Here is a 12445-nt window from a genome sequence, read left to right on the forward strand (position 1 = left end):
GCCAAGACTGTTGTTCCTCCATCCAAACCTTCCAAATCTATTTCTCCATCACCTCCTCCATCCATTTTGAATCCTCATGTCCCAAAATCCCTGGTTATTCTTCCATCCAAATCTCAAAATCTGAGATCCACTTTTCCTCCATCAATCCACCATCCCTCAAGATGTGTGCCAATGGTGATCCCGCAATGTTTCCATTTGCTCATGCACCAAACTTTCAATATCTGGTCCATTATCCAATACCTCATTTTCATCCTTCCATACCTCTTATACAATCCTTTGCATAAGAATTTACCCTAGTTTCATCACAAAATCTAAAAACTAAGGAAATCAACATTTGAGGTGGTGGACATATATACTTAGCCGAGTCCTTCTGGGAAAGACATCTTTATGTTGGACCAATGAACTACCTATAAAAAACTCCCTGACCCTATGAACAACATGCACCTTAAACGATACTATATCTAAGGGTTGGGTTAGTTCAGGTTTTGCTTCTGCACTGCATATCATTTTCTTAAAAGCACTGCATCACATATAGTTTCTTTTTCAAATGCATCTCATTCATACAATTTCTGCATTTGCATATAGCAGCATTAATAAAACAAGGCAATTGTCCAATTTTATCATTTGTTTGTATTCAAGACAAACAAGGGTCGTCTCCTTTCTTAGATATTCGAACATGAAGTCTTGGACGTCCTAAGGTCATTCATTTTCAACATTACCCTATGATGACGCTTACTTATGGTTGGGTAGTGATTTCACTATTTGAGACTTGTTAACTCAAAATCTATCAATTGCTATATCTCAAACACATTAACAAAATCTCTAATTCATTCTAGACACCTAGTTGATCATATGACTAGTGAAAAATCTAAAATTCTACTTCAGCGCCGCTGTAATTGTCACACCCAAATAGGTTTCATTACTTACACGTCAAGGAAAGAAAATAAGAAAGAAAAAATACTATCCCAAATATTCATCTCAAGGCAAAAGAGCAATGATATATAACTGAAATATCATGCATACAAAGTGCGACAAAAAACTTGACTATGGGAACATGCAAGTAACTCCATTAGGGCTATGGACACCTACTAGCAATGGAGCAATATTCAAGAAATTATAGTCTATAACCTTGTCGGAGCTCTAAAATCTTGATGGCAACGAGGCTCTATTCGAGATGCTTTTGAAGTTAGAATAATCCACATAGCTAGTCATATAGGATGCTAAGGATTTTTACTGAACACAAGAGCGGGAATTAACTCATTTGCACTCACATGGGAAAAAGAAGATCAAAGTTTCAAGAATCTATGGGGAAGTTTTTGCATCTCCATTTGTAAATCCTAGTCACTAAGTGTGTTAATTTGGATGTTCCAAAGGACCTTAAAGATTGATTGACCGCTTATCTATGAAATGTTTTGTACCTCCAATTCAATTGGTGTATTACAAAGTGCTAAACAAACACGGTCATCCTTGTTCAAATAGGAAATGCATCTTCATCATGCATATTGCATTAACATAGATCATATCAAAAAATCATTCTCCACAAGCATTCTGCAGATCATCATGTCATATAGGTCTGCATAGTAGGGGCATAGCTGAAAAAAATCCTAAAAAATCATAAAATGTCCTGAAAAAAATCCTAAAAATAAAAAACTCACTAAATCAAAAAAAATCTAAAAAATCAAAGCAAGAAAGCATAGACCATCCTTCAAACCAAATCAACCATAGACAAACTCTCAAAGTCTGCGATCAAACTTATCGCATGTCTTATTAATCAATTATCAAACTCTATCAAACATCAACATGTCTTATACAAGGAAGAGTACACTCGAAACCAGACAGATCGGTCTTATACAGGGTACTTACTCTTTGAAAATAGGCATTCCAATCTGTAGCGTCCTAAAATTGCGACACTTGCAATTTCGACTGCATTTCGGTCTTCACGATGGCGATGCAACATGCAACCTGAATGGAGACCCTGAAACTTGCTCACGACACCAAAAACTGCATTTTTCAAGTACCCTGGCCTGAACCTCCTTGCACCCTGCTGTCCCGGGAGGTGGGACCAGAGCGCCCAGCGCCCTGGTCCCTGGGTCCTATTTTGGGCCCGGTCTCCTAAGGGGTCTCGAGTCTTTTTGTTTGCAATTTGGAAATTAACTTTCCTGGTCGGCCTAAGGTCGGGAAAATCAGTCTATCAGCCCTAATTGACAAGTATATAAACTACATTTTTCTCTCTCATTTGGCATAAAGAGGAGATGTGTACAAAGCGTGGAAACTATACTCAAGCATTCAAGCATTCAAGCATTCAAGCATTCCTTCTAAGTCTCCATTCAAGGCTAAGTGTTGCATTCAAGACAAGGATTCAACCATTGAAGAGGAGATCACATACTACTACAACATACAACATACAACATCTAAACCTTCGCACATAAGGATACAAACATCCTTAGAACAAGGTATTAGTACTTGTTTTACAGTCATTTACATTCACAGCTCTTGCTCATTTCTTGGTTAATTCCAAAACCGGGGTTTGACCTAAAGGCGAACCCCTAATCCCTAACCCCCCAATCATCTTCACTTTTCTGTGTGTAGGTTGCAGGTACGCGGCTAAGATTGAAGATCTGAAATCCTTGTGCAGAGACGAACAGATCCCCCTTCGTTTCGCGGATTTTTCAGAGGACCGTGGTGCCGGGCGCCATCGTCCTGACAACTTTTGCTCAAATTTGCAGGACAGCACCGTATCGACATTTTACTGCTAATTCCAGGTCCGCAGCTTCATCCTATATCCCTATCTCAGTTTATAAAGCGAATCTTTGTCACTTTCTATGCATTCCTAGCTCAATTATTCTATGCACATTCTTTACAAAAGAGGGTAGCCTTGCTGTCATAACCCTTGAAACTCATTTAGCATCCAATCTTGCATTGCGTGGGATTGGATCTTGTGGGTTTCAACCCCTCTTTTGAATGTAAAGTCTCTCCCCTAAGTGAAAACCATCGAATCCTAGCGAACCTCCCTTCTCTCTCCTTGGAGTTGGAAGAGGGGAGAGCAACTAGGGTTCGATCGCGATTTTTCCGCTTTACATTTTGGTGAACCCGACGTGAACATCCTTTCTGATTTTTCATGCTTAGATCTGAAAAAATTGATTACATTTCCATGTTTGATCTTTTGCAAAATTTTAGAGGTGATTGCATAAAAACCCTAAAATTTCTTTTTAGTAATTAAGCTTGTGAAATGTTTAATTGTTAATGCTTGTTTCAGATCTATCCTTCTATTACAAATTATCAATTCATATCTATGTTTTAATTTTAAAAATTAAGTGGTTAAGTGTCAAAACCCTAATTTTTGAAACCCTCTTGATCCAACCTTTGTCCGACAATTTCACTGATCAAAACATCTCCAAATCAGCTGTAACTTTGGATTCCACAATAAAATCACAATATCTTTCATCCCTGAAAATTTGGAAAAAAGTTGCGAGGACCGTGGCATCGAGCGCCATCGTCCCCGACATTTTTTCCGAAATTTTGGGAGCGAGATCTTACTGTATTTTTCTGCTAAAATCCAGAATTTTGGCTGATTTTATCAATTTTAACACCTTCAAAATTACAGTCAAAGTTGGTCTTGTGATTGCTTGGATTAAGGCTTTTAAACATTCAAAAATCATTGAAACTGAAATTTTGTGTCAAAATTGTGTTCATCTGTCCTAAATCTGAAAAGTGCATTAACATTCATTAAAAATTTCAGTGCTTTATTCAAATTCTTGCATTTTGTGACTTTTGAAATTAAGTGCTTAATCACAACAACTTTGATTTCCGCTTTCAAAATTGAATTTTGCGTGAAATTGAGTCAATTTTTAAATTTCAAAATTTGCATTGCTCTTGACATTCCCTCTAAAATCATAAAATTCAAAATTTCAGTTTCCCTCTCTTTTTTTCAAAATTCAAATTTTGTATTTTTCGACAATCTGGGTAGGGTTCAATTTTGAGATTGCAACTTTAGTTTGGCCTATCTACAGATCGTAAAATCACTCAATTTTTTCAGATTGGCTTTAAAATCATCATACCTTTCATCCCTGCAAATTTCGAAAAAAGTTGCAAGGACCGTGTTGCACTCCGAGCACCACGGTACCGGACATTTTTTCCGAAATTTTGGGAGACTATCGTGATTGCATTTAACAGCTTAAATCCAGAAGATTGGTTGATTTTACTGAAAATTGCTACCTCTAAAATCAAAATTTTCTCTCCTTCTCTAGTGCATGAGTTTTACAACAATAAGCCCTACTTACACTATTCCCATTAGACGAAGCCGTAGAATTAAGTCTTTCCGAGGTTTAACTACTGAGGAGATGGAACCTAATTTGAATAGCCTTTTTAACGAGGACATGGGTAATTCCTCTAATCCTCCTAATGATGAAGAAGCTCTCCATGAGGTTTCTGAAGAACAACTTTCGAAATTGGATAACCAATTTGATGATTTTCGACAATGGATGTCTCAAGAATACCCTGATAGTCAAGCTCTTCCTTTAATTGAGGGTCTAAAACGTATGCTTCAAAGTGATAAGAATGGAATTGATATTTTGCGTGGTATTTCACACATTGTGAATTCGAACGTGATGCCTATGAAGAGTTGTGCCGAAACTTTAGGTTATACACAACCTCCTACACAAGTCAATCATTCTATTCCTTTGATGACTTCTATTGCTAGCATACCTACCTTTACATCAAACATAATGGCTACTTCTACACAAGACATTACTCCTATGATCACTAGTCAGGGGGGCAATCCCTCTTCTTCAATTAACCCTCTTCTTTCATTCAATCCAACTTCTTCATTCACTCCTTCAATGAGTGTCCCTATTATATCTCCACAAATGAACATGACGCAAGGGGGCAATTCATTTAACCATTCCATTCCTCCTTGTAGTGTTCCTCCTGTCCAATCATCTCCTATGACTAATTATCATAGGGTCCCACCACCTTACTCTTTGCCTTCTTTCAATAACATAACACCTCCATCTCAATCTAACACATCTAATATGAACTCTTCGACTGAAGCGACCATTAACAATCTTGCACAAACTGTCTCTTCTTTACAGCAACAAATTGCCTCTATGAACCAATCTAAGTTTAGTGTGCCCACATTTGATGTTGCGAGCCCACTTTCTCTTGACATTGTTCGAGCTATTCCTCCTAAACATGTTGAAATTCTGCATTTGGAGCTTTATAATGGTAAGGGTGATCCTCTAACACATGTTAAGACTTTTCAAACAATATGTACTGATTTTGCTTATGACCAAAGGTTGCTTGCAAAACTATTCACGAGAACATTAAGAGACAAAGCCCTACAATGGTATTGCTCGTTGCCTTCCTATTCTATTACTTCTTTCGAACAACTTGCAAATGCTTTCATTCAACAATTTCAAAACAATATAAGTCCTAAAGTTACTTTGATTGATTTAATGCATTGTAAACAAGGTGTTAAAGAAAAAGTGACTAATTTCATTGGTAGATATAAGCATTTGTATGCTCAAATTTCTTTTCCAGTGCCTGACAATGATATTCAAAGAATCTTTATTTCTAATTTACAAAAAGATATTCGAGACAAACTTCTGTTTTCTGAGTTTACTTCTTTCCAACAGTTGTGTGCCACTCTTCACAATTATCAACTGACTGTGAGTCAAATGGAACAATCACATCCTATGGCTCCGAGTGATAAGGGTGATAGCAGTCAACAACCATTTGGGAAGTTTAAACCGAACAGAGACTCCATCAAATTCAATGAAAACATCATCAACAACAATGTGAATGCAGCATCAGGTGTGCCTCCTATTTCTAAATTTTTCAAGAAAGAAAGAAAGTATACTCCTTTGAATGAATCATTGCATAGTATTATGAATAAATTATTGGAACAAAATGTGCTTACTCTTCCTCCTATAAGACAAATTGATCCTGCAAAGATTACTTCACCTTATTTTGATAGCAAAGCCTTTTGTCAATTTCATCGTCAGCCTGGGCATGATACTGAAAAATGTTTTTCTTTAAAGGGTAAAATTCAAGATTTGATTGATAATAATACTATTTCTGTTTCTGGAGTGAATGATAAAGGCAATACATCTGTAGCTCCTCCTAATCAAAATCTTTAGATTTTCACTGATCCATTACCTTCTCATACCTCTAATGCGATTGAGGCTAATGATTCCTCTCTTTCATCTGATGGTCTTGTGTCTATGACTCCAAATGTGATTAACTTTGTAGAGCAGCAAGAAAACCCTAAAGAACCTTCCATCACATTTGATTCCAATGAAACCATTAGGGCACCTGATGGTCCTTTATACATAGTTGCAAAAGTCAAGAATACACCTTGCCGTGGAGTGCTTATTGATCCTTCGTGCATGGTTAATGTTATTACTGAAGAATTTCTTTTTACTTTGCAATTGAATCAAGTGATTTATGACAAAACAGATGTGATTGTGAAACTATTTGATGCATTTTCTTCTCCTGCAATTGGTTTTATTACATTGCCTATTGAGGTCTATAACAAATCCCTTGATATGAACTTTGCTATTATTCCATCTTTCGAACAATTTCGTGTGAAGCTTGGCTATCCTTGGCTATCTTCCATGAAAGCTATTGCTTCTCCTATACATAAGTGTTTGAAATTTCCCCATAATGGTGAAGTTGTTACTGTCAATCATAGTCTCTTTAAACCAGTTGAAAGAACCTCTAGCGTTCCTATTGATTACTTTTGGCCTAAACAATTCCAATCTCTTCCTCTGCGAAGTGATCATCTTTTCAAATCTTATCAAAAGTGGAAAACAGATATGATCCTATTTTTAAGTGAACCTAGAACACCTAAACTTGACATTCCTATCATTCTTGAGAAGGAAGTTCTTCCTTTGAAAGATAAAACTAATGTCTTTCCTCAAGAAGATTCCCAACCCATCCCTATGGATGTGACTATGTCTATATCTAATAAACTTCCTACAAGTAGACCTATACCTCCTCGTCATGATGGACTTGGTCTCCTTCCTAAACCAAAAATTCCTCCTTTATATGGAGCAGTTCCTCCCCCTTCCTTTTATAGAGAGAAGAGACCTTCTTCTTCTCCTATTATCCAGCCTAAGAGACCACAACCTAAACACCCAAGTGATAGGGATGAGAACATTCCTCCTCCTCAATCTTCTTCACTTCCTACTAAGACTAGACGAAATCGTTCTGCATGTGAACGCCGAGGAAAGTGTCGTCTTAGAGCTCAAGCAGCTGCCTCTCAAACTTTGCCATCTCCAAAAACACCTTCAACGAGCATTATTCCATTTTCTCCTCAGCCGGACATTGAGCCTAAATCTCCTAAACATAAGATGCATGATGGTCTTGATCCTGTGCGAGTTAAAGATCCTATTTTTATAAATCTTGATGATGATATAGATGAAAATGTTATTCATGATGAAAATGTTACTCCTGTTCATTTTGATAGTGAATATGAACTTGTTGATATTGATAACCATTTATCTAATGAATTTTCTAAAGCACTTATCCTAGCTCCTAGACAAGAACAATGTGGCTCGGAACATGAACATAGCCCTTGTTTGGATCTTGTGATAGCTTCATCTGCTGTGTTGAATGTTCCTCCTCTAGCGTGTTCCCTGCCTTCCCGAAACATTGATCAGCAAGATCGGGGGGTAGATGACGTGCTAGACTAGTTACATTAGCATAGCAGATTCTCTCCTCCTCTCTTGTGTTACTTCTTCTATATGTTATTCTCATTCTTCTATTTGTTGTCCTTAGTGTTGTCTACTTGAGGACGATGCAAAGCATTGAGATCTCTCGATCTCTCTCATGTTGACTCAAAAGACACATGTGTTCCCTTCTTCTAGGTGACCTTCCTTGATTGGGGAATGAAGAACAATTATGCATACATACATATGATATATATACATGACTTATCATACAGCATACTGACCCCAAGGAAAGCGAAGTCACCTCGTGCTTTGTGTTTTGTGTCTATTATCCTTGGGCTTATCTCACACTTGGGGGCTAAATCCTTGCGATAACGTGCTCCTTTCCTTTCTCATTCTTATGTGTATCACTACGTTAAAACAATCACCCCTGGTGAGGCGTGTGCAATCGCTTTAACGTAGGGGGGCATACATCCCGTTCATATCTTTTCAAGATACTTGAGAATTTCTTGGCAAATTTAGCTTCGCCTTGAAAATTCTTGATATCTTTCTTGCATGACTCATAGTGAGGGAACCTTACTACTGACAGTCATGGTTCTCCCTCGTGATCTTCCCTTTTACTTTGTCAATCGAAGTCATAAGACCCTTAGTCCACTGGGGGCTTGGTGTATCTTGCCTCCTTGACGTGGTGAAAGTTTTTCAATGTTGTTTCCTTGTACTTTATCGGAAGTATGAGCATACATACTCCCGCTAAAGTGGGGGCTAAATGTAGCGTCCTAAAATTGTGACACTTGCAATTTCAACTGCATTTTGGTCTTCACGATGGTGATGCAACACGCAACCTGAATGGAGACCCCGAAACTTGCTCACGACACCAAAAACTGCATTTTTCAAGTACCCTGGCCTGAACCTCCTTGCACCCTGCTGTCCCGGGAGGTGGGACCAGAGCGCCCAGCGCCCTGGTCCCTCAGGACCAGGGCGCCCAGCACCCTGGTCCCTGGGTCCTATTTTGGGCCCGGTCTCCTAAGGGGTCTCGGGTCTTTTTGTTTGCAATTTGGAAATTAACTTTCCTGGTCGGCCTAAGGTCGGGAAAATCAGTCTATCAGCCCTAATTGACAAGTATATAAACTACATTTTTCTCTCTCATTTGGCATAAAGAGGAGATGTGTACAAAGCGTGGAAACTATACTCAAGCATTCAAGCATTCAAGCATTCAAGCATTCCTTCTAAGTCTCCATTCAAGGCTAAGTGTTGCATTCAAGACAAGGATTCAACCATTGAAGAGGAGATCACATACTACTACAACATACAACATACAACATCTAAACCTTCGCACATAAGGATACAAACATCCTTAGAACAAGGTATTAGTACTTGTTTTACAGTCATTTACATTCACAGCTCTTGCTCATTTCTTGGTTAATTCCAAAACCGGGGTTTGACCTAAAGGCAAACCCCTAATCCCTAACCCCCCAATCGTCTTCGCTTTTCTGTGTGTAGGTTGCAGGTACGCGGCTGAGATTGAAGATCTGGAATCCTTGTGCAGAGACGAACAGATCCCCCTTCGTTTCGCGGATTTTTCGGAGGACCGTGGCGCCGGGCGCCATCGTCCCGACAACTTTTGCTCAAATTTGCAGGACAGCACCGTATCGACATTTTACTGCTAATTCCAGGTCCGCAACTTCATCCTATATCCCTATCTCAGTTTATAAAGCGAATCTTTGTCACTTTCTATGCATTCCTAGCTCAATTCTTCTATGCACATTCTTTACAAAAGAGGGTAGCCTTGCTGTCATAACCCTTGAAACTCATTTAGCATCCAATCTTGCATTGCATGGGATTGGATCTTGTGGGTTTCGACCCCTCTTTTGAATGTAAAGTCTCTCCCCTAAGTGAAAACCATCAAATCCTAGCGAACCTCCCTTCTCTCTCCTTGGAGTTGGAAGAGGGGAGAGCAACTAGGGTTCGATCACGATTTTTCCGCTTTACACAATCAATGATCACACAAATCAAAAAAATGACATCGATCAGTATGGCTGTTGGATTTTATCTAGGTTCGTCTTATCTCTTGTACTGAAGTGTTGCAACTATGCTTTCGCTTATACATATATATTTCAGTCACTTTTGTGACATCCTGGTTCGTTCGAACCCTCATGGCTTGAAACTGATTAATGTCTTAGTCTTAGGTCAATCGACTGAGCATATTACATGTCCTAAATAGTAACAACCAAGTCATCTTTCCGTCAGTGTAACCAAGTCATCCACTCTGAGTCAGTCACCTGTCTCCTAACTACCAAAGAGTTTTATCACTGAGTACACAAGCAAAACAACATTATTGAAAACAATCATTAAACAGTTTGAGCTATGCATGAAAATTTTATTTATGTGTTGTCTTTTAAATTGGTTTTCGATTATTATCCCTCTGAGTAACTCGAGGAAGTCTATCTTGACTAAGAGGAGCAAGGATTGGGGGCATAATATTTTCTTTGTTTTCTGCTTGTAGGAATGATTCTGATGATCTGGAAACATCTAACTAGCTGGGTGTTTGTGATAAGAGCCTTCACATCAAGGTGAAATCGCCACACATACCTCGACTCTGCTTATTTGAATGCTATAGGGAGGTTCTCATCATTTCTTTGTCTGTTTTGAGGGAATTTCTTTATCATGCAATCCGGGTCCCTGTGAAATATGTCCAAGGATATGAACAAAAAAAGGCTCATTGCGGACAAGATAATTAATATTGCACATGAAAAGAAAGGAACTCTATTTATGCCTGCTATGTTTGTAAACACTCAGTGATGAAACTTAAGCATTTCAAATCTAGTGACTAAGTTTAGGTTGCATTTCAGGTTGCATTTCATTTTGCGTTTCATTTTGCATCTCATTTTTTCATTTTTTGAATTTAGAGTGATTTCTGCATGATAACAATGATCTCTTTATCTTCTGAATGAGAGTTTGAAATATCATCATTTCTTAGCTAAGTGGTCTTCTTTTTCATCATTTCTTTGATCGAGTACTTGTGTATTGAGATGTTTAGCTGCATACATAAGCATTTTATATATATTCATACATTCATTTGCATTCATCTTATTGTTGGGAAAAATGGTGTCTCAACCTTGCATTTATGCGAGGTTACTATTTATAGTAAGTTTTCATTTGAGCACGAAATGGTGCGAAACTCTCCCTGAAGCTTCTGGTTGGCTAGATAAGCATTCCAGTAAAGTTGTGTCGCAAGGTCACAGCTAGTTTTGAAGATATTAAAGTTTTCGTCTTGGAGGGGTGCAATAAAATGTTTAAACTTAATTTTGGGGACTTTAGAGGCTCCGAAATGCCCTGAAAAGTGGTCATAACCGGCGAAGCCGGTTACGAGGTGATAGAGCACTTCGCAAGCTTTCCGGCGCTTCAAACGGTTCGTCAATCGGACACCCAGTTCTCAAGTTATGGCCTCCGAAAGTTTGTACTCTTGAAATAGGAAAAATAATTTGTATCGAATACATAAATGAGCTGTAAAAAGGGAGCGACACGTGTTGATGTGTGCTTTAACATGTCATAGGGCATCTAGAAGGAAGATAAGGTCGGCTACACCTTATTGGGTGGTTTTAGCCCATGGTTTTGTAATACCGTTTGACGGTTTCTTGTATTGTATCTCCTATTTATGAGGTGTGAGAGATAGAGGTTGTGTGTAAGAGTCCTATGGCTATTGAGTTGCCTCTGAATCTCTGATTAGTGGTACTCCTGCAAAGAGCTTGCTCTGCAAGTATGTTGTAATCTGTTTTTGATTGCTGAATAAAATATTGAGCTGCTTTTGGAGGGTGGGGTTTTTCTCCCGAAAGGGTTTTCCCCACGTAAATCATTGTGTTGTGGTATTAATGTTATTATATCTATTTCTATTTTCTGTAACTGTTGTAACGATCTGAAAAAGTTTTGCATTACCCTCCTCTCAAGGTTAGCGTAGGAAGTTGTTTCCGCTACTTAACTTCCTTACAAGTGGTATCAGAGCCTGATCACCTTTGGTTTCAATTGTGGGCAGTTGGGTTTTTTGAACTAATCCAGATTTGAGTGGGAGCTTATGCAGAAGACACTTTTTGATCTTGTTGCAGGAATATTCAGATGGCGAGTTCGTCAGGGAGAATAGAGGTGGAGAAATTTAACGGAAGTAATTTTGAGATGTGGAAGTTGAAGATGGAAGATCTGCTAATAGATCGAGATCTTTGGGATGCTGTTGATGCGAATGTCCAAAGGCCCTCAGATCCTACTGCGGCAGCTCAATATGATGTTATGGACCGAAAAGCCAAGGGTCTAATCAGACTGTGCCTGGCAGACTCTGTTCTAATCAATGTCCATGAAGAAAACTCTGCAAAGAAGCTATGGACTAAGCTTGGTGAGATGTATCAAGTGAAATCTTTATTAAATCAAATTTTCTTAAGAAAGAAATTGTATTCCTTGAAGATGGAAGAGGGCGGACGAATTGCAGACCACCTGGAAGCATTCAATATGTTGGTGGCTCAATTAGTATCCATCGGTGTTAAGATGGACAAGGAGGAGAAATGTCAGATCTTGCTTTGTTCTTTGCCTGATTCGTGGGATTCTCTTGTTATGGCTATCGGTAGTACTTCTGTTGTTTTGAAATCTGAAGACGTGGTGGGTGCCCTACTCGGTGAAGAGATGCGAAGGAAGGTATCCATCAGTTCAAAGGAAGCCCTAACCGTTCGTGGAAGACCTAAGGAGAAAGGCAAGAAGAATGAGAAGCACAACAAGTCCAAATCCAAAGGGAG

The sequence above is a fragment of the Cryptomeria japonica genome, chromosome 4, assembly GCF_030272615.1.
Source record: "Cryptomeria japonica chromosome 4, Sugi_1.0, whole genome shotgun sequence".
Lineage (NCBI taxonomy): Eukaryota > Viridiplantae > Streptophyta > Pinopsida > Cupressales > Cupressaceae > Cryptomeria > Cryptomeria japonica.